Raw genomic sequence first — 27,619 nt, 5'->3', positions numbered from 1 at the left:
CCAAGCAAAGATGTCTAGCCTCGGTCTGATCCTACAGCAAGCTCTGGGGCATAAAATGCAACAGGAGGTGTAACTCTCTCCGAAGTAAGGGAGCTGGACTTTGTACCCCACATCTGTCATTCATAGGCTATGGGCCACTGGGAGGTAGGAAAAGGAGGAGCATTTCCCAGGCCCATCTGGATGAAATAGTTCATGTGGACTGAGGACAATTCTCTGGAGAAGAGTAAAACTGTGAGTAATCAGCTGCCAACACAACAACTGAGAAAAGTGGAGAATGGGTGCACCATTGCTATAAAGGGGTGTAGCCCACAGCATTTACTACAGGAAGAGTAGAGAAGACATGGGGACTAGTTGAGGAAAATGGAGAGAGGATATTAAACTCTTGTGCTGGGACTTCCAAGGAGAAAACAAAGCAGCTGGTATGGTTTTTAAAAATTATGTTTTTAGGGGCACCTGGGTGGCTCAGGTCAAGAACTCTGGATCCTGGGATTAAGCCCCACATTGGCTCCCTGCTCAGTGGGGAGTCTGCTTCTCCCTCTCCCTCTGCCCCTCCTTCCTGCTCTCTCTCTCTCTCTCTCTCTCAAATACATAAATAAATAAATCTTTAAAAAATATTTATTAAAAATTTATTAAAAATTAATTTAATTTAAATTAAAAATTAATTTATTAAAAATTAATTTATTATTTATTAAAAATTATTTATTTATTTGAGAGAGCGAGCAAGCACACAGATGGGGAAGGGGAGGGGCAGAGGGAGAGAGAGAATCTCAAGCAGACTCCACTCTGAGCAGGGAGCCCAGTGCCCAGCTCAAACTCATGACACTGAGATCATGACCTGAGCCAAAAGCAAGAGTTCAATGCTTAACCAACTGAGCCACCCAGGCACCCTGAGTGTTTTAATTTTTAAAATATCCAACTCTCGATCTCAGCTCAGATCTCCATCTCAGTCTTGAGTTCAAGCCCTGCATTAGGCTCCATGCTGGGTTTGAAGCCTACTTTAAAAAAAAAAAAAGGAAAAAAATTAAAACAAAGACTTGACAGACTAAAAAACGAGCCCTTTTTGCAGAGCTTTTAAATGTACTTCATCATTTAGTGGACCCTCTTCCCCAAATCCTGACTGTTACCATTCACAAATATCTTGTGTAGTATTTTTGAAAGAGAGCTTCTGTAAGATGTTAACAAGGGTTGCTGCAAACGGGGTGTAGAACCACGAAACAAAGGTAGACAGGCTTATTTTCTTCTCACAACTTTAAGAAACCAATATACTGGATAAACAAAGTATAGTATATCTATGCAATGGAGTGGTATTTGGTCATAAAATAATGAAATATGGACACATGCTATAACATGGGTGAACCTTAGAAACATTATGCTAACTGAAAGATGTCAGACATGAATGACCGTATTTTGTATGTTTCCATTTATATGAAATATTTAGAATAGTGAATCCATAGGGACGGAACATAGTGGTTGCCAGGGGCTTGGGGGAGGGAGCATGAGGCATGGTTGCTTTATCGGTACAGGATTTTCTTTTGGGATCATGAAAATGTTTTGGAACTAGATAAAAGTATTGGTTACAAAGCATTGTGAATGTACTAAATGCACTGAATTGTATGCTATAAAGTGGTTCATTTCTGGGTGCCTCCTCCAAAAAAAAATTAAAATTAAAATAACAAAATGGCTAATTTTATGTTTTGTGATTTTCACCTCAATTTTAAAAACAGCCACAAAAGCTCAGTTGCTAATGGGGTATCACTGCTCTCAGGCCTTCTCAATGGACAAAGGTAGGGAAAAAAATACCTGTATGCATGGATAACTTTATACTCATGTATAAAGCATTTCACACACAGGTTAGAGAATCTTTTTTTTTTTTTTAAGATTTTATTTATTTATTTGACAGAGATCACAAGTAGGCAGAGAGGCAGGCAGAGAGAGGAAGGGAAGCAGGCTCCCTGCTGAGCAGAGAGCCGAATGTGAGGCTCGATCCCAGGACCTTGGGATCATGACCTGAGCTGAAGGCAGAGGCTTTAACCCACTGAGCCACCCAGGCACCACCAGGGAATCCTTTTTATAGGAGCAACCTGCACACCTTTGAGAAGGCTGATCCAGTGCATGGAACATTGGTGGGAAATAGTTCCCCTGAAATGAGTCCCCCAGGGCACTAAGGATGGGCACAAATGGAATGATGACTTCTATTTTACTCAGCATCTTTGTTCTGCTGTTTCATATGGCTTTTGAGAAACTACTTCTCTGATCTGTACCTCAATTTATCCACCGGAACAATGGTTTCCATTGCTATAACTGAAAGGACCATTAAAAAAACCTTGGTATTTTGGGGGTACCTGGCTAATGCAGTCAGTAGAGTGTGTGACTCTTGGTCTCAGGGTTGTGAGTTTGAGCCCCACATCGGGTGTGGAGATTAAAATAAAATCTTAAAAAAAAAAAAACCACCAAAACCTTGATATTTTCAATGGTGTGCCAGAGTGCTTTGCTAGATCTCAATCTCTTAGAAGGTAGGGTGTGATTTTTCAATTTCATAGTGCCCTCCATCGTGCTTTGCACATAAGGAATAGGTAATACGTATTATATATGAATGACCTTAGACAAGCCACTTAACCTCCTTGAGCTGCCTGCCAATTCAGTTCTGCCAGAGACTAAGAAATAATTTCATTAATTTAATCAATATTTCTTGAAGGTTTGTTTTGACCTACAAAAGCCAGTCCCCTGCTCTCTAATAGTTTCTTATTCATTGAGCTAATGATAACAAAAGACACCATCAGTTGAAATGTCTTCAATCTATCCATTGACTCCTTAATTTGGATCATGAATATTTATTTATTCATTTGTTCGTGAGAGAATGAGTGGGGTGAAGGAGCAAAGGAAGAGGGAGAGAGAATATCAAGCAGACCCCGTGCTGAGCATGGAGCTCAAACTGAGGCTTGATTCTAGGACCCTGAGATCATGACCTGAACTGAAACCAAGATCAGATGCTTAAGCGACTGAGCCATCCAGGTGCCACAACATACAGATCACTTTTAATCTTTGCTCACAGGGTGTCGTAACAAATAGCCATCCCTGTATGCAACTAAGAAAATGTGTAAATAGGATACTTTCTTACAAATTGCTGGGTCAAATGGTGTGTGCATGTGTAATTTGAAGATATTACTAAGTTACTCTTCTTAGAGGCTGTACCAGTTTCCAGTCACACTCACAGCATACACGAATCCTGTTCCCCACACTCTTGCCAAGATAGTTATCGAGCTATTTGGTCTTTGCCAATCTGATAGGTGAAAAATGATATTTCAGTGAGGTTTTAATTTGCATTTATTTATTCAGCATGAAGCTCAGAAAATAACGGTTGGTGAGGATGTGGAAAAACGGAAACCCTCGTCACTGCTGTGGAAATGTAAAACAATACACCCATTATGGAAAATACTATGATGGTTCCTCCAAAAATTAAAAACAGAATTGTTATATGATACAGCAATTCCACTGTTGGGTAGATACCTAAAAGAACTGAACGCAAGGGGGTACCTGGGTGGCTCAGTGGGTTAAAGCCTCTGCCTTCAGCTCAGGTCATGAATTCGGGGTCCTGGGATTGAGCCCCGCATCAGGCTCTCTGCTCGGCGGGGAGCCTGCTTCCCCCTCTCTCTCTGCCTGCCTCCCTGCCTACTTGTGATCTCTCTCTCTCTGTCAAATAAATGAATAAAATTAAAAAAAAAAAAAAAAAAGGAACTGAAAGCAGGGACTTATAGAGAGATTTCTATACCCATATTCATAGCAGCTTTATTTGCAATTGCCAAAAGATGGAAGCAACCCAAGTGTCAAATGATAAATAAATGGATACAATGTGGAACATACACACAATAGAATATTATCCTGCCTGAAAGAGGAAGGAAGTCCTGACACATGCTACAATGTGGATGAACATTGAGGACATTATGCTAAGTGAAACAAACCAGACACAGACAAATACTGTCCTCATGCTGATATGACTTCATAGTCAAATTTATAGAGATGGAAAGTAGAATGGTGGTTGTCAGGAACTGGGGGGAGGGGAAAATGTGAGGAGTCATTGTTTAAGAGGTACAGAACTTTTCAGTTTTGCAAGATGAAAAGAGCTCTGTGGATGAGTGGTGGTGATGGGTGCACAACACTGTGAATGTACTTAATGCCACTGAACTGTGCACTTAAAAATGGTTAAGGCAGTGGGAGCCTGGGTGGCTCACTTGTTAAGTGTCTGCTTTCGGCTCAGGTCATGATCCCAGGGTTCTGGGATCGAGCCCCGTATCAGGTTCCCTGCTCAGTGGGAAACCTGCTTTTCCCTCTCCCACTCCCCCTGCTTGTGCTCCCTTTCTCTCTGTCTCTCTCTCCCTCTGTCAAATTAATAAATAAAAAAATCTTTTTAAAAAAATGGTTAAGGTGGTAAAGTTCATGTTATGTGTATTTTACTACAATTTTTTTTAAAAACAGAAGCTCTGCATCTTTCATATCAGAGCCATTGTGTTTCCTTCTTTTGTGAACTGTTTATGTAATTTTTACATTTCCTATTGGGTTCTTGGTCTTCTTACTGATTTACAAAGGCATCTTATATTAGCTCTTCACCTTTTTTTTTTTTTAAGATTTTATTTATTTATTTGACAGACAGAGATCACAAGTAGGCAGAGAGGCAGGCAGAGAGAGGGGGGAAGCCTGCTCCCCGCTGAGCAGAAACCCCGATGTGGGGCTCAATCCCAGGACTCTGAGATCATGACCTGAGCCAAAGGCAGAGCTTAACCCACTGAGCCACCCAGGCGCCCCAGCTCTTTACCTTTTAATATAAATTCCAAAAATGTCTCCCATTTTCTATTAACTTGGTTTTTGGTGGTGGTGTTGGTGGTGGTTTTTAGCTAGGTATGAGGTGGAGATGTCACTGAAAAAGGTTTAAACCATTTTATTATGGAAAACTTCAAACACAAGCAAAAGTAGAAAAAATATTATAATGAACCCCAAGTAACCATCATTCCCCCCCCACTCTCCAACAATGATCAATCCAGTCAAACTTGTATCTATACCTTCATCCAACCCTGAATTATTTTTTTTTAAGATTTTATTTATTTATTTGACAGAGAGAGATCACAAGTAGACAGAGAGGCAGGCAGAGAGAAAGAGAGAGAGAGGGAAGCAGGCTCCCTGCTGAGCAGAGAGCCCGATGCGGGACTCGATCCCAGGACCCTGAGATCATGACCTGAGCCGAAGGCAGCGGCTTAACCCACTGAGCCACCCAGGCGCCCCGGACCCTGAATTATTTTGACGCAAACCCCAGACATCTTATTATTCCATAAATAGGATTTCAGGATTTCAGTATATATTATTAAATGAGGTCTCTTAGACAAAAAACTAACCACAACACCATTAGCACACTTAAAATTAATAGCAATCGCTTAATATCTGATGGTCAGTGTTCAAGTCTCCCCCCCTTTTTAAAAATTATTTCATCCATTTATTTGACAGAGAGCCCAAGCAGGGGGAGCAGCAGGCAGAGGGAGAGGGAGAAGCAAGCTCCCCACTGAGCAAGAAGCCTGACTTGCTCCATCCCATGCCCTGGGATCATGACCTGAGCCATGACTAACCAACGAAGCCACCCAGGTTCCCCAAATTTCCCCTATTCTAAAACAACATTTTTTGTTGTTTGAATAAAGTCCATACATTGTGATTGGCTGACAGGGCTTTTAAAATTTATAGATTCTCTTCCATTTCTTTTTTTTTTTTTTTAATTTTAAAGGTATTCATTGAAGAAACTGGGTCATTTGTCCTGTATGGTTTCTCACTGCATTTTCTTGATTGTATCTTACATGGTTTCAAATAACCTGGTCCTCTGATACCAGCATATTCTGTATATTGGTGTTGTTAGCTTTGGGGTGATTTTGTCTTCAACACTACTTTCAGAGTGTCTTACTTCCATGGATGAAATATGGTTGTCTTTGTTTTTTTTTTTTTTTTTAAGATTTTATTTATTTATTTGACAGAGAGAAATCACAAGTAAGCAGAGAGGCAGACAGAGAGAGAGGAGGAAGCAGGCTCCCTGCTGAGCAGAAAGCCCGATGTGGGGCTCGAACCCAGGACCTGGGATCATGACCTGAGCCGAAGGCAGCGGCCCAACCCACTGAGCCACCCAGGCGCCCCTGTCTTTGTTTTCATGACACTGAGAAGCATTGGTGACTTTTACTTTAATCCACTAATTTAGTCACTGTTGACTTAATTTTTTAGCAAATGGTTCCCCAATTGTCCCTGCATCATTATAGAGTAATTCACCTTCTCTTCTGCTTATTTAAGAATGTATCTTTACTGCATGCCAATTTCCCTTTAGTATTTAAGCTCATTCCTATGAGTATTTGAGTTTACTTCTAGACTGGCAGGTCTGTCATTGATCTATCATACCCTTTAAGAGTAGACTTTATAATATGTTGACTATCTGAGAGGGCTAACATCCTTTACTGCTGTTAGTTTTTTAAACATTTCCTGACTACTCTTGTTATTTTTCAAAAAAAATTTTTTTAAAGATTTTTAAATCTTTTTTTTAAAACATTATTTATTTATTTATTTGACAGAGAGAGATCATAAGCAGGCAGAGAGGCAGGCAGAGAGAGAGGAGGAAGCAGGCTCCCTGCTAATCAGAAAGCCTGATGCGGGGCTCGATCCCAGGACCCTGGGATCATGACCTGAGCTGAAGGCAGAGGCTTTAACCCACTGAGCCACCCAGGCACCCCTAAAATATTTTATTTATTTATTTGACAGAGAAATGGAGCATAAGTAGGCAGAGGCAGGTAGAGGGAGAGGGAGAAGCAGGCTCCCCACTGAGCAGGGAGCCCAACATGGGCTTGATCCCAGGACCCTGGGATCATGACCTGAGCCCAAGGCAGTTGAGTAACTGACTGAGCCACTCTGGCACCCCTATTTATCCAAATAATTTTTAAAAATCAATTTATCTACTTCTCTCTCCCATCTCCAAAAAATGAACAACAACAAAAAGAGCAAACAACCTGCTAGTATTTGTACTGGAATCACAATAATTTATAGATTAACTTCATTTATTTTTGATAGTCTTCCTACCTAAGATCATAGTATTTTTTCAATCTTTACAACAGCTCTAAAAAATGAGGTCTTTTGGGGCACCTGGGTGGCTCAGTGGGTTAAAGCCTCTGTCTTCAGCTCAGGTCCTGATCTCAGGGTCCTGGGGTTGAGCCCCGCATCGGGCTCTCTGCTCAGAGGGGAGCCTGCTTCCCCCATTCCCTCTGCCTGCTGCTCTACTTTTGATCTCTCTCTCTGTCAAATAAATAAGTAAGATATTTTTTTAAAATGAGGACTTTGAGGGATGCCTGGGTGGCTCAGCGGTTTAAGCCGCTGCCTTCGGCTTGGGTCATGATCCCGGAGTCCTGGGATCGAGTCCCGCATGGGGCTCCTTGCTCGGTGGGGAGCCTGCCTCTCTCTCTGCCTCTGCCTGCTTGTGTGCTTTCTCTCTCTCTCTGACAAATAAATAAATAAAATCTTAATAAATAAATAAATAAAATGAGGTCTTTGATTATTATTATTCCCATTATACAAATGAAAGAATTGTGTAACTTGCTCTGGGTCATGCACAGCATGGGGTCGGGGGAGCTGCCAGACTGGTCTACCTTTAAGCTTCTGTCCCCCAAACAGAACCCCAGGGTGTGATGGAGCCAATTCCTCTCCACTTTGCACCTTACTACTTAGTAGCTGTCTGCCTGCAAAGCCCTATGCTCTCATCTGCCATGTTCCAACTCCCAAATTCCCATTCCACTTCCTCTGTCACATTGGACAGGTCACCAGCAAAGCTAGGCTTTTCAAAGAATGATTCAAATCCAAACGCTACCCTGAGGCAGTTGGAGAGAACCTTCTGGAGGAAGGAAAACTCAAGGTAGACTTCAGACAGGCAGAATTTGGATTGGCGGAGGGGATGGGAAAACAGAACCAGCAAGGGGAAAAGGGTGAAGCCATGTGACATCTAAGTGGGAGGTGGTAAGGGTGATGATAAGGGTCTCTGTTGGAGCTGAGGTAGAAAGAAGGTCTCTTTGTCCTGTCCGTGAAAGGGCATCTTTTAGTTCTCCCTGAGCCATCTGCCAACAGAGATTCGGGAGACGAGTGTAAACTCAAAAATTCATGAACCTTCTGCATGTGAGGGAATGTTGTCATGGCATGTGACTCAGGTGCAGAGGTCAAGCCCCTGTAGGAAAGGCCTGGCAGCTCGTTTTATGGAAAGAGCACTGGGTTGCGTGTGGATGACTTAGCTGCCACGGGCCTGTGATGGAGACACAAATCTAAAAGAAACAGAAAAGCATCCCAGAGTTAACTTTAGTCAAGGTCCAACGCCTCTGGTGGCCACTTGGCTACTTGCCCAAAGACCTGGGAGTAACTCACCCTTTTGGCCCTCAGTGGAAGGGTGGAACACTAGAATCTGGGCCCTAAGGACTCAGTGTGTACCTACCCCTTTTGTCAAAGATAAACAAAGCCAGACACCAAAGTGTTAGGCCAGATTTTAAGCAGAAATATACTACTGCAATAAGGAAGAGGGTCCTTACTGAACTGAATTCAGTTTCAGTTTGTAGAGGTGACACATTTTAAAGAGAGAATGAGGGAGTACGGAGGGAGGTGAGAGGGGCTCTGGAGTCAGGGAAGTGAAAAATGACGAAGGATTGGTGGGTATGAATGATTAGGCCTGCTATCTGTTCGGAACTTAGGATGCTATCCTCCCACAGTGGCTGGGAGACCCAGGCCCTACCCTTCCTGATGATTACATTTCAAAGCAAGGGCTTTCAGGTCCTGGGGAAAGGCACTCTCGGAGCTGTAGAAGCTATGTATACATCTCAAAAGGACAGAGGAAGGAGTCACAGTTGCAAGCCCTTTGTAGTAAGTGTTTAAGTTGGAGTAGTAACCTATCTTCTGGGGTTGGCTACAACAAACAACAAATCCTTCCCGCAGCTTTGAGGTTAACCTGGCCTGCACTTGAGAAGAGCTAGGGTCATCCTAGGGATGTGGCTTTGAGGCGTTAGAAACTATGTTACTGTGTTTAAGTCTTTACTGTGCAGGCTGGAGGATGAATGAAATCGTTTGTGTTGAGGAGTGTAGTTTTTATAGACCAAGCTTGAGGCCTATGGAAGAAGAGAGCTCAGACCAGCCTGGCTTAAGTTTGGTCAGGCAGTGAATTTTTGTCACCTTACAGCTGGTAGAGTCTAGGATTGTGTCTGAGGGTAATGGTCACCAAGTGTTGTCTTCAGGGGTTTGTAGTTCCCAGAACCACAAGGTCAATGAGAGCCTACCTGAGAGGTCAGGAAGCCACCTTCCCATCTTTCACCACCCCAGCCTGTTTCATTTTTATTTATTTAATTTTTTAAAAGATTTTATTTATTTGAGAGAGAGAGGTTAAAAAAAAAAAAAAAACACGAGTGTGTGTGGGGGGCAAGCTGACCCCTCACTGAGCAGGGAGTCCAATATGGGGCTCAATCCCAGGACCTTGAGATCATAGCCAAAGCTGAAGTCAGATGCTTAACCAACTGAGCCACCCAGGTGCCTCCCCAACCTGTTTTAGGTCGTAGCCCACCCAGAGGGAGTGGATTCTACTGAGCCCACTGTATTCCCCATTTGAGATCACACTCCTTGGCTTACATACATGGAGAGGAGGGGCAGTTACCACCAGAAAACCTCCCCAGCTTTAGAGAAAATACCAAGGGCTAAGATCAGGAACACCTTTCAATCAGATGGCCCACACCCTATTTTTCTTTTCAGGATGAACTGATTTGTTTATTTATTACAATTAAAAAGTGCACTCCTGTGCTAAACCACGCTAGAATCCTGCCTTATGTGGCCTGGCTTTTCCGAGACTAATATTCCACAGCAGACCCATCCTTGAAGGACAAAGTCAGAACTAACAAACAGCAACAGTAGCAGTTCTCAAAGTGCTTCCCCAGACCAGCAGCCAGCAGCCTCACGTGGGATGTTGCTAGAAATGCAAATTCCCAGGCACACCTTAGAGTTAATGAAACAGAAACCTCGAGTGGGGAGCCAGCTGTATTTGAGCAAGCTCTCCAGGAGAATCTGATAACACGCCAAAGTTTGAGAACCACTGACCTACAGGCTTCGGCTCTGCCAGAGGAGATGAAGCTTGGAGGACGGAAGTGCAGTCGACCTGGAGCTTCTTGAAGGGTTTGATAGGTTTGGAAGTTGGGGAAGGTCCCTGATAAGAGAAGACATGGAAAAAATATTTAAAACGTGTGCGCCTTACCCTAGGGAGGGAGCTAAGAGCATCTGACAAAAGAGAGGGAGACTGGAACGAGGTGCTCCGGGAAACCCACAGTCTCTCGGCTCCCTTTTACCGGGTGGGGAAAACCCCACGCCCACGCCGCTCCTGGAGCCCCTTCTCCTCTCGCCTGAGCACAAAGGCCCCACCACAGCTCCTCCCGCTTGGAGAGCCCGGGCACGCAGCCAAACTGGCCTCAGGTCATGGCTCTTTGGGTGCGCGAATGGCAACTGTACCCGAGGCTCTGTTCGGGGGCCGGGAGGCTTCCCCTTCAGCGGGACTCGACTGCATCTGGCCACAGACGCGTCTGAGAGGCATCCTGGGCTACAGTTTGCACCTCCCTCGGGATCCAGGTATTCAACCCGAGCCCGAAGCACCGCAGAACCCCACACCCTCTGTTTCAAACGCCGGGAGCCCAGCCTTCTGGGAATGGAGATTTCCCATCCCCCGCCGCGCCGACCCCACCTCCTGCGCGGTAGACCCCCCCCCTCGGGTCCCGGACGAACTACAAACTCCACAATCCCTATAGCGCGCGCGCTGTCTTCCGGGAGCTGTAGTCCTGGGTGTGGCGCACCCCTAGCGGTCCAGCGCCGGCTGCACTCCATATCCCAGCATGCCCGCGCGGTTGCGGGTGGAGGAGGGTGGGGAGAGACAGAGAGGATGTGAATGGGGAGGGGGCAGTCGTCCCCTTCCCCCACCCTTCCCTTCAAGCCGGGCTGGGGTGGGGGGAGGGGCCGGACTGAGGCGGCGGCGGCGGCGGCTCGCTCCGGGAGGGCAGAGCCGGCAAGGGCGGGACTGGCCCGCTGCGGACGGACGAGGGAACCGCGGAGCTAACGGGTCCGGACGCCGCCAGCAGCGGCGGCGGCTTTCTGCACGGGCGGAGGCGGCGACTGGAGCGGCGAGCATGGCCCGCGCGGCGCCCGGCGCTGACTGAGGTGCGCGGGCGGAATGAAGGCGGGCGGGATGCGGGGCGCCCCGGGCCCCTTGCTGCCCGAACCCCTTAACGTGCGGGCAGCTGGCTCGGCCCAGCGGCCCAGACCCGCCCGGCCCACCCCGACAACTTCCCCGGGGTCTGGGCTCTGGGTTGCCCCATGGGGGCGCGGGTCCGCCTGTCTTGGCCTCAGTCCCCATCCCCGCCTTCTGCTTCTGCACCTCGAGCCGCTCCCAGCCCTTGAGGCGCGACTGTTCCACTCTTTGGTGGCAGCCCCCAGCCCCAGCTCTGGGAAGCGCTCGCTGCCCCAGCCCCGACTTACTGTCCAGTGGCTAGTTCGTACCCACAACCCCTGCGCGCTCTTGGCCTCTGAGCTACCTGGAGACCCCTGCCCCGCTTCTCTTGGCCACAGGCTGTCTTTGCACCATCAGCACCTCTCTCCTCTTTCCCCTACTTGGCACTCCCCCCAGCCACCCCTGATGGCCTAGTTCCCTCTGATGAGACCTAACAGCTTGACCTCCTTCCTACTTTGGAGAAACTGAGACATGACCTAAACCAGAAACTTGGCCAAGGCCATGCCCCTGTCCTTTGAGGGCTGTCCTGAGCCCATGCTTTGGAATGGAAGTCATTTTTTTTTTTTTCCTTCAGCCATTCCACTGTAACTGGACCGGACTTCCCAAGCCTCCTGATGCATCCCTGGGCTGAGCTCACTTTAGGTTCCCCTTTAGCTTTCTACCACTTCTGCTAACCCCATCCTCCTTCCCATAGCCCACTTCTGGCCCTCTCTGCCTGTGAAGAGTCACCCACCCATTGCTTCTTTGCTCAAGTTAGCCTTTCAATTTCTGTTCTTGCCAACTGCATCCATCTCCCATCTTGTCTCTTGCTTTACAGTTGCATAAAGCACTGAAGAACAGAGTCTAAGGTATTGGGGGAAAGGGGAAAGAGAAGTGCTGGTGGCAGAAAGGGAGTGGCTGCCACTTCCAAACAAAGCCTCTGAATGGGGCTTCAGGGCACTCTAGGGTCTCTGGGAAACAGTCATTCCTCGCAGGGTAACTCACACTCCTATCTTGTCTTTGGGACAATTGCCTAGATACCAGTTGGTTATTCCTTTCTCTTATTATGCCTGGTGGGCTCTGAAGTCCCTCTGAGATGGAGGCAACCTCCTACCTTGGTAGAGATGGTAGCATAAGAGGAGTCTGGGATACCACACCCCTAAAACTTAGCGAGATTCTGCTGCTAACTTTGGAAGGGGTTGCTGGTTCAAGGAAGGATGCCTGTTTATGTGCCCCGAGTGCTTTGTGGAGGAAGGCACAGTGTCCGTAGGCGGTAATCTCGAGTTTAGTCGTGGTGTTCAGGATCTGAAGGGAACTGGGAACCAGGGCTCAGAGAGGTGGCACAGACTTGCCTAATTCAGGTTTTTGTTTTCTAGTCTTCCTTTGGCAAATTTGCCTTTGGGTCACCCCTTTCCAGCCCAGTCTTCAGTTTCCCTGTGGGAATTTGGGGGAGGGAGGGAAACCTGTGAGCCATCAGGGAGTTAGCTGGGGTCCTGAATGAGCAGTCTTGATCTGAACCAGATGGCTAGCTGCTTCAGCAACCCCTCTTTGATCCCTCCCCTTTGGCTGCGAATAGGATGCCTTTAACCTTGTAACTTGAGATTAGAGGAAGAGAGGCTAGGGGTCCAACTGTCTGTGTGTTTTTATCCGCATCTTCACACTCGTGTGCAAGCTTGCCAGGGGCCTGTGGGAGTGACCCTGCCCAGGAATGCATTGTTGTGATGTGCTGTGGCATGTTCGTGGCCCTCCAGGAACTTTCTGAGCCCAAACCTCCAATAGAGCCATTTTCCAAGTCCCTAAGAACCACTGGGTGTGGCCTCGTGGGAGCATATCCCCACATGTCAAGCTTCTGGACCTGAGACATGCCTTTGGGCAAGGATCACTCCTCTTGAGAAAGCTACCCGAGGTTGAAGAGTCCAGAATAGCAGCATTGGGGGTGGGTTTCCAGGTTTTCAGAACTGGTGTTCTCTTTTCCCAGCCATGGCAAGAGAAGGTCTGAGGGGTAGGAGTCTGAGGGAGAGGGGCGGAAAGTGATTCCCTTGACTTCTTTCATGCCACATCCTGCCTAGTGTATTTGTGTATTTCCCCATTAAACTGTGGAAGTTCTTCACATGTGTCCTCATTTCTGCAATACCATCACCCGGCTCGATCCTTGGTACATAGCATTCAGCAAATGTTTGAGTTAAAGCAGAGGATCGTGCCATGAAAGGTTTAGGACAAGGTTCCTCATATTTGAGCTGGCGTCAGACTCCTCCCCCCTCCCCTCCGAGCTGTTTAAGGCACAGATTGCTGGGCCCCACTCCCAGAGTTTTCTGATTCAGTCAGTCTGGGTGGGGCCTAGAATTTGCATTTCTGCTCAGCTCCTCAGAGAGAACACTTTGAGAACCACTGGTTTGGGCTCTAACAGTTGCTTAGGAGATTAATCCAGGCAGATAGAAGTCTTAAGAGGGACTTCTGCCTTGCTTCCCCAACCCAGGCTTGTTCTGGCTGGTACACTTTGCCTTTCATTCTGATACTGCGCAGTGTTGACTAGGTTAATGGTAGGGATGACTTGCAGTGCCTGAGCTCCCAGTCCCACTGTAACCACATAGCAGACACTATCCTTTCGTTATTTGAAGGAAGGCCCCACGAAAGCAGGACATCTAGGAACTAAAGCTTTGGAAAAGGGAAGGTTGTGTGGACATGGGGAAGCAGACGCTGAACCACACCATCATTTGCCCTGACTCTCTCTCTCAGACTGAGCAGGTTGGAGTATTTGCAAGGTGAAGTCCGGCCATCGTCGTGCCCTGGGCAGGACACCTGGGAATCTCTGAAATTTAGAAAAGTGGGAGGAATCACTTCCGTTGTGCTTTTACTTTGTGAAGGATTTTCTACTATTGTTTTTAAGGCAAATCCAGATCCAGGTGGGGTTACATAGTAAGCCCTGGGACTCCTGATTCCAGCCCTCTGATAGAGCATCTGTTTTGTTTTTGTTTTTTGATAGAGCATCTGTTAAACCAGCTACTAATAGCTAGAATAATGGCTGGTGTTAACTGTGTGCTTACTGCTAGCTAGGCATCATTCTAGATGCCCTCACATTGAGAGTCTGGCATTATTGTCACTACCTCATAGACAAAGTACTGAGACCTACAGAAATTACAAGACTTCCCTGAACTCAGATGGTTCAGTAAGCGGAGAACCCGGAATTGAGACTCCAGTCTTTCTGATGACACGCTCCACATTCTTTGTCACTCACTGTCTGTTTTGCCCCGTGAGCCTGTAATTGTCCTTTGGGTTGTCTTCCCGCAGAGTCTGGTGAATTTTACTGAACCTGAAGCTATGCTGGGTTCCTGGAGTGGGTGTTGTGGAGGGAATAATCACCAAGTCATTGTCCCTTAGGAGGGGGCTAAGGCAGGTACCCCAATGTCTACAGTGGAAGAAGGCAGAAGGGACAGCTAGTGGTTTGTTGCTTTAAAGGAAGCCGAAGCCATCCCCATAGAGGGTTCAGTAGAGGCCTTTGGGCTCTGAAGGGGCAGGTAGAGCTTCAGCAGTGCCTGTGGGCTGGAGAGGGGCCAACGGTTGCTGAGGGAGGCCATCGTAGCATTTATAGGGAGTTTTCCCTTTTGGCTAGGACGTAGGAAATGTATGTCAGAAAGTACTAAGAAAATCGTCTTTGGTTACAAGCAACAGCTTGGCTGATTTTGGCAGGAAAGGACTTCCTTAGAAGATTGTGGGGACTCCCAGAATCAGAGAGATGACTCAACACCCACGTCCCCTCCAGGGTCTCGGAGTGGGTACGGCAGGAACCAAAGGCCAGCTGACTTCAAGGTAGCACTATTGCCAGGATAAATCTGCTGCAGCCCTGCTCTGTAATTTTGTCACCAGGGCTTGGGATGCACATCCCAGGGAGGAGATGTCTGGTTGGCCCAGCCTAGCAGGGTGGGCTGGTGGCATGGTAGGCAGTGCACCCAGACTGTATCGAAAATTTAAAGTCCCCAGAAGAAGAGGAAATGGGCACTGCAAGACATCAGTCCAGAAAGCCACTAGACAAGGACTTGAATTGGCAGGTGGCAAATGGAGCACTTAGTTCTGACAAGTTCTTGAGCAGGCAAAGGGCTGACTGGGAGCAGGATATATATAGCTGGTCATAAGGGGAGGGAGGAGACAGGAAACTGGGTAGATAGGGTCCAGGTGAGATGTAGTGAAAGCTGGAATTTGGCAGCAGACATGGAAAAGAAGAGACTGATTCTAGAGAGATTGCGAAAGTAGCTATCATCTTGCGGAACAGACACTTGGTTGGCTGGGGTTTGACATTTCAGTGCCTGTGTGATGAGGTTGGTCCCTTTAGCTGACATGGGGAAGTCAGGAGGAGGAAGAGTTTGCAGGAGAAGGTGATGCGCCCTTGCTTTGAAGGTGCTGTGGACAGGATGCTGACGGCACATCCGGAGCCTTGGTGAGCTCATTACTCCTGACTCCACTCTGCCTAAGGTTGGGGCCTCAGCCCAGAGGACATGGGGCCCCAAAGCCACAGGACCCCTGCATATCCTGAAAGCACCTCGACTTTGTGGCCAACGCTGAGCACGCCTGCCTCTCTTCTTTGTCCACCCATGAGCCTGGGGTGGGTTTCTCCTTCCTTCCCCTTCTCTACTCTCCGTTCCATGTCCCAGCTTCCCTACACTGTGTTTTGCAAACCTGAGCCCTTAGCAACGTAAGGGCCTAGCTCACCTCTCTGGGGACCTGGATTTTTTAGTTTTCCTCCCTTTCTGCTCAGAATGCTTGTTAACAATAAGTTCTTGCTAACTATTAGGGCAGACATCTCCAAGTGACATTCTGGAAAGAGAGGGTCTAAATTTGCCATCTGAGGAGAGCAGGCTTTTCCTACAGTTATGCTGTGTTCCCCAGGAATGCCTGCGTGTGTCCCTAACCAGCCATTCTAGAGTACTTCTTGGTGCTGATTTATGAATCATTATCATAATTACAACATATTGTCAGTGGAGACTTCATGTTGCCATTACAGATCTCCTCTAAGGCTCTGGGGCATAGGCTGGGCTTCGGGCCACCCCAACTTGCTAGCTGAGAACTGTGGACATTTTTTCTTACAGGAATGGGAGGGAAGGATCAGGGTCCTCTCTGGGGCTGGGGCTGGGGAAGCCGTTGCCACAGGGTGCTTTATCCCCACGGATTCTCCAAAAGATGGTCATCTTCCTGTAGTGAAGAGGACTTTCTCTCAGTCCCAGCTATTGGCTTTCAAATACATGTGATCTTTTGTCATCTATAAATACAGTGCGTAGTACTGTGGATAATAAGGTGAACCAAAGACAGGGGACATTTAGAGAAAAATGTAATTTTAGTTTTGATAACAATGATAAATTTTTATTTGTGTATGGTAATATTAAAACAACAAAAAAAAAACAGTTTTGATATTGAATGCTACAAACATCCTCAACCCAGCTTTTTCCTTTAGGGGGATGTGACTGTGCAAGTGAGGAAGCCCAGGGAGGGTAAGCAATTTCCTGGCTGCTATGGTGGGAAGGGAGCCAGAGTCAGTCAGTCTGCGGCCCTGAGGGGCTTTGTTCTCTGTCCCGTAGTCCTCTGTTTTTCGTCTCTTCCTGGGTTATCATCTTTGCCCATTAGGGTCTCTCTTCTTCTCTTCCTCCATAGGATCAGGGTAGGAAGCATCCCAGAGGGACCCTGAAAGTGGCTCCACTTCTGTATGGAGCTTTCCTCCTGCTCCCAGAAGAGCAGCAGGGCCTGAGAAAGAGCAGGGCGCCCCGAGCTGTTGTGGCATGACGTACGGACCCCAGAGAGCAGTCCTGGTCCTGCTCTGCCCTTCCTGGAATCCTTCAGCTGTCAAGTCCTAGCACCACCAGAAGGCAACAGCCTCCCAGCCTCACCAGGTCAGTAGCCTTCCTTTTTTTTTTTTTTTTTTTTTTAAGATTTTAAAGATTTTATTTGACAGAGGGAAACATAGCAAGAGAGGGAACACAAGCAGGGGGAGTGTTAGAAGGAGAAGCAGGTTTCCAGTGGAGCAGGGAGCATGACGTGGGCCTCGACCCCAGGACTCTGGGATCATGACCTGAGCTGAAGGCAGATGCTTAATGACTGAGCCACCCAGGTGCCCGGTCAGTAGCCTTCTGAGGAAGAAAATCAGCAAAAAGTGCAAATAGCTAATTGGTCTAGAGGGAGCTGTTCTGGTGAGGAAAAATCAAGTTATTTATTTGTATGGCTAAAGGGAATTTGGAAGGATAGTGAAGAAGGGAGGATGGGAGGTAGTTGTAGAAGGAGGCACAAGTGAGGGGACAGGGAGATGAGTTGGAGATGTCCCCTTCTCACTCCTTTCATCCCCACAGCTCCACCCCCACTCCCTCCTTCCTTCTTCTTAGGCTTTCTTTGGGTTGAAAGGGACGTTCGTGGAACTTTGAATCTCCCCTGACCTGTAAGTGGAGTTCCCTCCAACCTCATTCCCACCCAAGTTCAGTTAAAGACAAAATACCAGTCCTTTGATGGGATGGTGAACTAGAACCAGAGTCAGGAGGAAATGAAAGTCTCCGTGGGCCTGTGCTGCGTCCTTCAGCTGTGCGGGTAAAACAGCAGCCAAAGGGAATGAGGCTGTATGGGCAAGGCAGGGGAAGGGAGAGAGCCCCTGAGGCCCTCATGGTTCCTCTCTTGCTTGAGTTCTCTAGGGAGCCGCGTGAGTCTGGGGCTGCCAGGCTGTGAGGGAGTTTCCAGGGGTGGCCTTCTCTCTGTTATGTTCTGTCCCAAAGGGCTTGGTGTGTCCCCAGACCCACACCTGTGTTTTCAGCCTATGGCTTCCAGGGGCCTCTGACATCACTTAGGGAGAGACCCTAGGTACCCCAGGAGAGAATGAAGGGAGTGAGGAGAGGGGTGGGGGCCCTGTGCAGGCTCTTCCGGCAGAGTGGAGTCCCCGTCTTCCTTAGACTGGAAGATGCTCTGAAATGGGGAGTAGAGTAAACAGTTTACATCAAGAAGGTTCAGCCAAGGGCTAGAGTGGCAGCTGTTTGATGAAAGAATTTTCTCAGTGCCTGAGGAGTAATTCATGCTTGACCCTAAAGCAGCAGTGGGCAAACTTGTAAGATGAATGGGAGTTTTAATCTCTCAAGTGGCATTTCCTCTGCATAACAAGAAGATTCCTCACATCCCTTCACATCTGGGTGAGGTATTTTTTTTTTTAAAGATTTTATTTATTTATTGGACGGAGTGAGAGAGATCACAAGTAGGCAGACAGGTAGGCAGAAAGAGAGAGAGAGGAGGAAGCAGACTCCCCGCTGAGCAGAGAGCCCGATATGGGGCTCGATCCCAGGTCCTTGAGATCATGACCTGAGCTGAAGGCAGAGGCTTAAACCCACTGAGCTACCCAGGCACCCCTGGGTGAGGTATTTTGAGGGGCGTCTTCTTCCACCCTAGCCACCTATCCTAGTAATAGTAGTAGTAATAGTAATCCTACTCATCTGGGATCTGATGGGATCTGATGAGTAATCCTACTCATCTGGGACCCTCCCCTTTATGCTGTGCAGAACAGGTTGCAGCCAGCAGGCCCTGTGTTAGCAGCCTGTGAGGCCAAGGTGGAGGCCTGGGCTGGTTCAGAACTCCAGGGCCTCAGGGCAAGGCTCTTCCGGCTTTTCTAAAAGGGAAGCAATTTATTTGGTGAGGGGGCCCTGTCAGTGATTTTCACAGCCCAGGGCCCAGTCCGACTGTGTGCATACAAGGCCCTTGCTGCCTTAGCTACCCACAGGGCTTTGACGCTGTGTGAGCAAGGCGGAGTCCCTGCCTCTCTCTAGGCCTCAGAGTCCTCCTCCAGGAATACAGAGTTGGAAGGCCTTTTCAGGGACTTGCTCTTAAGCCATCTGGTAAACCCAACAGAAAAACACTATGTCCTGAATGAGACAGTGGTGCTGGGGACCCAGGATGTCACTATGCGGCATTTATGGGAATCAATTTGACCTTTCTTCTAAACTGCTTAGATGATTAAACAGCAGCCAGCCTCCTCTCGTGTCTCTGGAGACATTGGGCTCTTGTAGCTGGGAGATCTGTCCCCCAGCCTCCCATTGGCCTCATCCTTACCTCCTCCTAATCTTTGCTCTGATTCTGTACTGAGTTCTGGCAGAAAAAAACCATCTGGTCTCTCATCACATTCCTCTCTTCCTACACTGGCCACCGGTTAGGTCCCAGGGTGACTGTTTATAAGGTTCCTGTTTCTGTTCCCAGCTCCCTCCACCTGCTTATGCCCTGGGCTCTGCTCTAGCCAGGTTTCTTTTTTTTCCCAAAGCCAGGGTGGGAGATGAGATTACAGGCTGATCACAGGAAGGGGCATATCAGTGGCACGAATCCAGGGCAAGTTTCCCAGGAGTTGAGAACACACCTGGAAGAGGGTGGGGGAGGACTTCATAGTAGAGAGAGGAGGTTGGTGAGGAAAAGGCCACACTCACCAGGATGAAAGGCCTGATCTGAAAGGGCAGGGCATGACTAGGGACCTTGGGGAGACTGGCTTGGACAGAGCATAAGCTATGTTGGATGATTACCAAAGAAAAAGGGGCAGGATGGAGGGGTCTGGCTGAGAAATGGGCCCCAAAACCCACTCTGGTGCAGGAAGGCACAGGCTTTCTTGCAGGACTATGCTGGTCATGGAAGGATTGTGCATGCTGGAAGTGTGGGAGGGATTGTTAATGACTGTTTGTTCTCCACTGGCTGTGAGGCTGCCAAGGGTCAGTCTGATAAGAGAGAAGAGATAGAATCCTTGAGTTTTATACTCCCGACAGCTGCCTTCTCTCAGCCGGCCCCACAGATACTCACAGTCTATTGTGGCACTGCTCTTGGTCTATCTCCTCCTCTCCTTCCTGAAATACACAGTCTCTGGCTTCGGCCCAGCTGGGTTTCCCCTGCCTGGCAGCGGTTTCCTAGTCCCATCTGTGGTCAGATGAGGCCTGCACTGGGGGAGGGGTCAGTCCTGGCAAGACCATGCCAGTTCTGAGCCTGACCAGGGTGGGAAGCCACCCCAAGTTGGGATCCGGGCTCTGGGCTAAGCGGTGACTCCCAGACCTACCTGGTCCATTTTGGTCTCAGGATTACTTGCTACCTCTCAGCCACGTCTGGGGCCAGAAGGCATTTGGGGAGTCCTTCCTTTGTCCCAGAGCATTAGGAGGTCTGGCCATTTTGCTGGGAGGATTCAGAGCCGGGGGTCTGATGGGATCTGATAGGGTTTGCTTTTGCAAGGATCACTTTGGCCTGTCTGTTGAGAGTGCATTGGAAAGGTCTCTAGTAGGTCTGGGGCTTCAGTCGTCAGGGGACTAATGTAGGTGAAAGATGACAGATCCTTGGATAGTGTGATAATGATAGACACAGAGAAAAGTAGAAAGATGAGAGATCTAGGTGGTAAAAATTAGGTGGACTTGGTACTAGGTTGCCTGAGAGGTGTTAGAGGAAGGAGGGCGCATAGATGGTCTTCAGGTGTCAGGGTTGGATGGATAATGTCCCTTTCCCTAGGGATAGGAATACAGAAAGGAATATAGGAATACAAATAGGAATACAGAAAGAGGACCAGGTTTGGGGCTTAGAGCATGCATGAGTTTGGTTTGGGGCAGGTTGAGTTTTGAGGTACTTTGGGGTCCTCTAAGGTGTGTCATCAAGGGGTGGCACCCAGCAATGACTGGAATAGATGGGTCTGGAATTCAGGGGGGTGTCTGGTACCATATGAAACACCAGATGTGACCCTTAACAGATTAAGAAACAGGTTTGGGGGTGCCTGGGTGGCTCAGTGGGTTAAGCCGCTGCCTTCGGCTCAGGTCATGATCTCAGGGTCCTGGGATCGAGTCCCGCATCGGGCTCTCTGCTCAGCAGGGAGCCTGCTTCCTCCTCTCTCTCTCTGCCTGCCTCTCTGTCTACTTGTGATCTCTCTCTGTCAAATAAATAAATAAAATCTTAAAAAAAAAAAAAAAAAAGAAACAGGTTTGGAAGAGGAACCCCCAAAATCTATTGCCAGATAAGGAATGGAATCTAGTGTCCTGACTTCTCATTGTATCCCATGGTCAGGGTCATAGTCTCTTTCCTTGACTGATTCAGTTGGTTCAGGATCCTGGCCAGGCAGCAAAAGGCACAATGCCCTCCCCTGCTGAGTCATCCCTGTGGTTGAGGGGCTCTGGCAGTGGACAGTGCTGACCCCAGGCCACCCAGGAAGACTATGCATGTCAGAGCCTCCCTCACCGTCTGCAAATCTGGGCAGTGTCCCTTGCTGGAGAAGGACTTGGGTCCTGGCCAGAACTGAGCCACTGCTGGGAATCCCAGCACCACTTCTGTTTGTGTGGCCGCTGAGCTCGTTTGACCTATCAGGGATGGCATTTGGTGGACAGGTTCGGGATAGTTGTTCTGTGTCAGATGGCAAGTTATACAGTAAGTGGCTTTAAAAAAATGTTTTGAAGATTTTATTTATTTATTTGAGAGAGAGACAGTGAGAGAGAGCATGAGAGGGGAGAGGGTCAGAGGGAGAAGCAGACTCCCCGAGGAGCTGGGAGCCCGATGCGGGACTCGATCCCGGGACTCCGGGATCATGACCTGAGCCGAAGGCAGTTACTCAACCAACCGAGCCACCCAGGCACCCCTAAAAAAATTCTTAATTGAAATTCAATTTAGTTAACATATTGTATTATTAGTTTCAGGAGTAGAATTTAGTGATTCATCAGTTGCCTAGAACACCCAGTGCTCATTGCCTCAAGTGCCCTCCTTAATGCCCATCCCCCAGTTACCCCATCCCCCTCCACCCCAGCAACCTTCAGTTTGTTGTGGCTTTTTAAAAATTCTTTTAAATGAAATGGAAGCTGACTATACATGTGTGCAAGATTCTATCCATTGGACTTACTCCATTACAAAGGCTAAAAATCCAGCTTGAGAGCCCCTGGGTAAAGGGGAATCTGTTGACTCATAGCTGAGTGTATGGCTGGCTACAGGCCGGGAAGATGGGGGACTCAAACCACATCCATCTCACTCTGCCCTTCTCCGTGGTGATGCCACTCTCACTTCCCACATGGTAGTCCCCGGTGGCCTACCAGCAGGACCCAACCCTGCACCTAGTACTGTGACAGAGTGCATTTGCTGTTCTGGTTGGCCAGGCCTGGGTGACACGGCACAGAAAGGGAAATTTGAAGAGAGGTTGCTCCCCAAAAGAAAACAGGCAGCAGGCAGTGCAAAGTGTGCGCTTGGACTCAGGGAGATCTTGCAGTAGTTCTGTGGCCTGACTTACATGCCAGAAACACCACTGTAGACAGTTGATAAGAATTTATTACCATTTCTTAATTTACCTTGTTACAAGCTAACTGCTGAAATGTAGAATGGAACTTAGAATCATTGAGTCATTCCATTTACAGATCAGGAAGTAAAAGTTGAGAAATTTGCCCTCTGTCCTCTAATCAGAAAGTGGAAGCACTGAGAAGAGAACCCAGGTCATCTGATGTGGGCAGGGTTCACACTTCCAGTGTGAAGTGGGTTTTTTTGTTTTGTTTTGTTTTGTTTTAGGTGATATCTAGCCCTGTTAGCTGCCCATCCACAAGGACTGATTCATCCCTGGGGCTACAGGTCAAAGAACTGACAGGCAGGTTCTGGCAAAGGGTCCTTTCTTCCTGGTGGCCCAGGGCCATCTGCATTGTGGATAGTGTTATGCAAGGGTCTGTCTGAGATGGGGGAGACACTCACTGTGGCTTCAAACTGGTCTCAGTAAACAGAAGAAGTATTGACCCAACTCTGGTGGGCTTCTACCCCAGTGCTAGCTTTGTTTGTCCTTCCCCAAGGCTCACCCTCCTCCGTATTGTTTCCTGGTGGATCCTGGATAAGGATGTAGCTCTAAGACTATTGTGCTTTCTGGATTAGGTTGGGTTATTTCCTATTGGGGAAAATTGTGCCCCTCTGTCTTCTCCTTTGGAAGAGGAGACCCTAGGACAGTGGTGCCAGTTTTAGGTACAGATAGACAAATAGCACAATTTTTACTTCCTTTCACATTGCCTCCAATTTGTGAGGGAACAAAGATTAGACCCAGCTTGGCAGAGCCAGGAATGAGGTGTTAGAGAAAGAACTCTGGGCTTTGAGCCTCTGACTTAGAAAGAGGTTTCAAGTTCAAGTTCAAGTTCAGTCTGACACAGGCTTCTTGCCTTGGGTGGCCTCTGATCCAGGAAGGAGACGCTGTCCCCAGGAAGAGCTTTGGGGTATTTGAAAGTGTGAATGTAGATTAACAAAATGCTGGAGGTCCTAGGAGCTTGAGGGCAATTCTCACCAAGTCCTCAGTGCTAAGGGAGTGAGGTGGGGTCTTCTGAGTTTGGGACAGAATTCCTCTTTCGTTCTGACCATCTTCTCATACATCTTTCCTCCTGCCCTTCAGATAGTTGCTCACAGCCGGTCAGTTCTTCTCTCCCAAACTGTCTGCTAGCCCACGCTGGCCGGTGTGCTCTGTTTGCCCCTCCTGCTCATCTCCCAGAGGCCCCCTGGTCTGCCTCTTTCTGTCTGGGACCGTGTTCTAAGTGCTCATGCAGCCTGGTTCAGACCTCCGTGTTCCTTTGGCTGAGCCACAGTGTCTACTCTTGTCCCTGCCTCTCTCTGTTCTCTGTGAGGCTGAAACTCCGATCTGCCTCGGGTCCATAGTGCATCTTACAGTCATCGTTTATTTCATCTTGGCAGGGATTTTGTGAGGCAAGTGGGGCAGGCATTATCAAGCTCATTTTACAGATGGAGGACAGGGGCCCTGAGAATTATGATCTACCCAAAGACACAACTGTCGAACGGCAGAACTAGTTCTGGAATTGAGGTACTCTGGGTTTAGTCCAGAGTTCACTATATAAAATGTTAACTCATAGGCACGTGTTGGGGTGAAGATGCCCCAGTCTCACCAGGGAAGACAAAAGGCTTGAAAGCAGGCCCGGGGCCCCTCCTTTCATAGCCCCCAGGTCACCCCTGCATAGCCCTAGTCCCAAACAAGCACAGCCCTTAGTGACCACAAAAGACATAGTAAGCCACACAGTAGAGGCTGCTCCCTGGGGACCATTGTAATAGTCCCTGGTCTGTGTATTCCTCCCTTCCACATCCCCCCAAAGTTAACAATAATGCATGTCATGATGGATATCATCTTAGCCAGATCCAGGAGGATGAGTCATTTCTTGAGAATAGGACTGCGGAGGGCTTCTTGCTCCCACATGCCTGACTCCCCTCACCTAGGAGGGAGGGTCAGAGGCAGTGCAAGGAGAAGGCTCCCTTTGCCCCTTCTCATAACAGCTGATATTGATATTACCACCACTTTGCAGAGGTGGTAAAGTGCATTACCCAGCAACCTTGAGAATGGTCTTTATCTCAGGAGCCCTGCCTGAGTCAGTCACAGCATATCACCAGCTCCTCTCTGAAGAGGAAGATTGCTCAGCTAAAGCAAGGGAGAAATGAAAGCAAGTGTTGGGCATGACTCAGCGCTGGGCTCTCCAGTTTACTGGTCACTTGCTCTATACCACCTGGAGGAACACAGGGAGAAGCGGGGGGCTCGGGTACTAAAGGCACCAGGCTGAGCATGGACTCGGAGCCTCTAACTGGAACTTCCAAGGTCTCCATTGGAAAGGCAACATCCAGTGGACACGGCTACCAAGCAAGGGGCCTGATTCTGGGCTGGGCTCCTCTGTCCTTTTACTCCACTTCTCGCTACCTCCACTCCCAGGGGAGAGTGAAGATATCATTTCCCTTTAATCTCTTGTCCAAGCATGGCTGCAAACACCTTCTTTGGGTTTCCATTAGCGTAGCTGCCATAGACTGACCTTTCCAAACGACATTACTAAATATAAAGGAAGAACAAAACAAAGGTAAAGATAGAGAATAAAAGCAGCCTGGTGCATAAAGTGCAGTCGACAGGTTTGTTTTCAGCGTTCTCAGAGTACTCCACTGCTGGAGATCCCTGCCTCTTGGCCAGTGCCCTCTGTGTGCCCTTCTGCCAGAGCCTTTGGCCTCCTAGCGCTGACCTGTCTCCTTGTCTAAGACAAACCCTAGAATCTGTACTACCATGATCCTCTCCAAGAAAGTTGGACTACCTCCTGATCAAGCGCCTGGCCCACCCTCCTCTCTACCCAGGGCTCACTGGCTCTGGTCCTGGGTCCCAGGGGACCAGGTACCTATATAACTATACCTTATAGGAGTTCTGTCTTATTCTAAATAAACCTTGTAACAGGACCCATCCCCTGATTAGCCCACAGCGTCATCGGAGGCCAGTGGTTCTCCAACATCGCATCCTGTCCGGAACTGTACAAGTGTCCCCACCTGGTTCCTTTCTCCCAGGGAGCTACAAGAATAGAAGCTGATAAGAAGTGGGCCCATTCCATGGGAGTTTTGTGGGTGGATTGGGGAAAAGGTTGTCTGTGTTTAAAAACAAAACAAACAAAGAAAAACACCCCCCTGAAGTCCTCGGTCTTGATGAAGGAAGTAGATAAGAGCCTAGCCACAAAGCTAAGTTTCCAGCCTTCAGCACAGGTCTGTGTCCTGCTTGGCATGTGAGTGGCGCCCAGGAGCCAGGTCTCCACACTCCAGGCTGCTGCCTGCCCGCATGCACGATGCTCCCATTTCATACCAAATGTTCAAATGAAGACACGAAAAATCAAAAGAACCACCACCTCACAAGGAAATGTGGGGGCAGGATGGTTAGAAAAAGGGAGGCTGCCATCAGTTACAGCCTGCTGTCGCCACCCTGCTATGGTTGGAGCCCTTTAGAGAAATTTGCCCTGTGCAGAGTAGGCCTCATGCCTGCAGCCCAGACCGTTACCTTCATGGTACTGCCCGGTCCCAGAGGCCCTGGCAGACATTCCCCCCGGGGTGGGCGGGGGAGCTCAGCTAGGCCACAAGGACTGAAAAGGTAAGCCACGGATCATACCAGCCCAGTGGAAGAGGGATGGCACATTACTGGGGCTGATGATAGAGAGCCCCTCTCTCACCTGGACCTTCACACATACTACTGGCCCTCGCCAAGTGAGTGTGCTGCTCCCGACTTCAACCCCTGGGCTGGGAGAAAGGAGAATTCTGGAACCAGAGCTGGAATACTCTGAGAGAGTATCACTTCTGGACCCACATGTTCCAAAAGCTCCGTCAGCATTCCTTTTTTTTTTTTTTTTAAGATTTTATTTATTTATTTGACAGAGATCACAAGTAGGCAGAGAGGCAGGCAGAGAGAGAGAGGAGGAAGCAGGCTCCCCACCAAGCAGAGCCCAATGCGGGGCTCGATCCCAGGACTGTGGGATCATGACCTGAGCCAAAGGCAGAGGCTTAACCCACTGAACCACCCACGCACCCCTCTGTCAGCATTCTTGAGGTCATAGCTTGTTCTCTGCATTGGAGCTTTAGGCTAAGCCTGTCCCATTACGCCACCCAGGAAGAACTGGTGTCTTCCATCTGCTTTCCCGAGGGCCTGGAATCCTGTTGGGTTGTGCATATGCAGGACCGCACAGACCTGTCCTGCAGCTTTCTTGCCAGTGAAGCAGGCGGTCACCCTGCCTCCTAGACCTTTCTTATGGGTTCTCGGTACTGGCAGCTGGGTTAGGACCTCTTCCCTGGCATTCCGTCCCCTCTCCTCTCACAGAGGATGTGGGCATAGATCCTAGAGTTTAAAGTCCTATAACTCAGCCTGGGCTAAGGCCTAGCTGGAATTTTGAGTGACTGTGGCCTTGAAAGCTTCTAGAAGAATAGCTTCTCTCCTCCCTAGGTGTGCATTGGCAAGACTTGAATGTGCCCTAGCTCATCCCTTCTCCATCATCCCCTTGCTGGGGTCTAGTTAGGCATCAGCCTTCTTGCAGGTGGCCAGCCTTCATGCGCGTACAAGTGGAGGGGTGGGAGAACTCTGTCCAGAGACCCCTGCCATGGTCCAGGCTTGGAAAGGGGCAAGAAAGAACAATGGCAGAAAACAGAAGCACCAGTCCTGTTCCTTTTCCCAAAGTGAGGGCAGAAGTGTCCAGAAAATTTGTCAGAAATTCTGGTTTTGCTCTCCAAGGGCTAGGAGAAAGAGTGCTGGTTGGAATTTAGGGAAGGAAAGCCCTGTTCCTCTCCACCATTTTGTATGACTCACACTCCTTTAGGAGGGCATTTGCCCTTTGACCCCAGCCCCTGGAGCTTCCTTCTCAGTTTGCTAGTTCCTGCCTAGAATTGTTCTAGAAAGCTGTTTGGGTATGGTGGGTCATGTTTTCACTGGCTGATTCCCTGCCACGTGGGTGCCAAAGAGGGTTGAAAATTACCTGGAGAAACCACTACTACTCTTCCCTTTCACTCCTCTTGGTGAGGGGGCGCAGTGCAAGAAGGCTGTCTTCTAAACCTTTCCTATACCTCCTCCCCTCCACACAGGGTCAAGGGAAT

At 48.5% G+C, this 27,619-nt stretch overlaps 1 protein-coding gene across 2 annotated transcripts in view; it reads left to right on the top strand.

Moving 5' to 3' along the window:
- Positions 1-10,956: 10,956 nt before the first annotated feature.
- The window catches only part of ST3GAL2 (ST3 beta-galactoside alpha-2,3-sialyltransferase 2), a 50,298-nt gene continuing 33,635 nt past the window's right edge, over positions 10,957-27,619 (top strand). The window contains exons 1-2 of one of the 2 annotated variants that reach the window (XM_047710958.1): positions 10,957-11,229; positions 16,919-17,154. The gene's annotated coding sequence lies outside the window, so the exon portion shown is untranslated. The remainder of the gene's footprint in view (positions 11,230-16,918; positions 17,155-27,619) is intronic. The other variant, XM_047710959.1, reaches the window with a different exon arrangement.

The sequence above is a fragment of the Lutra lutra genome, chromosome 17, assembly GCF_902655055.1.
Source record: "Lutra lutra chromosome 17, mLutLut1.2, whole genome shotgun sequence".
Classification (NCBI taxonomy): domain Eukaryota; kingdom Metazoa; phylum Chordata; class Mammalia; order Carnivora; family Mustelidae; genus Lutra; species Lutra lutra.
The sequence above is the reverse complement of the archived record's forward strand: the minus strand, read 5'-3'. Positions and strand labels throughout refer to the sequence as shown.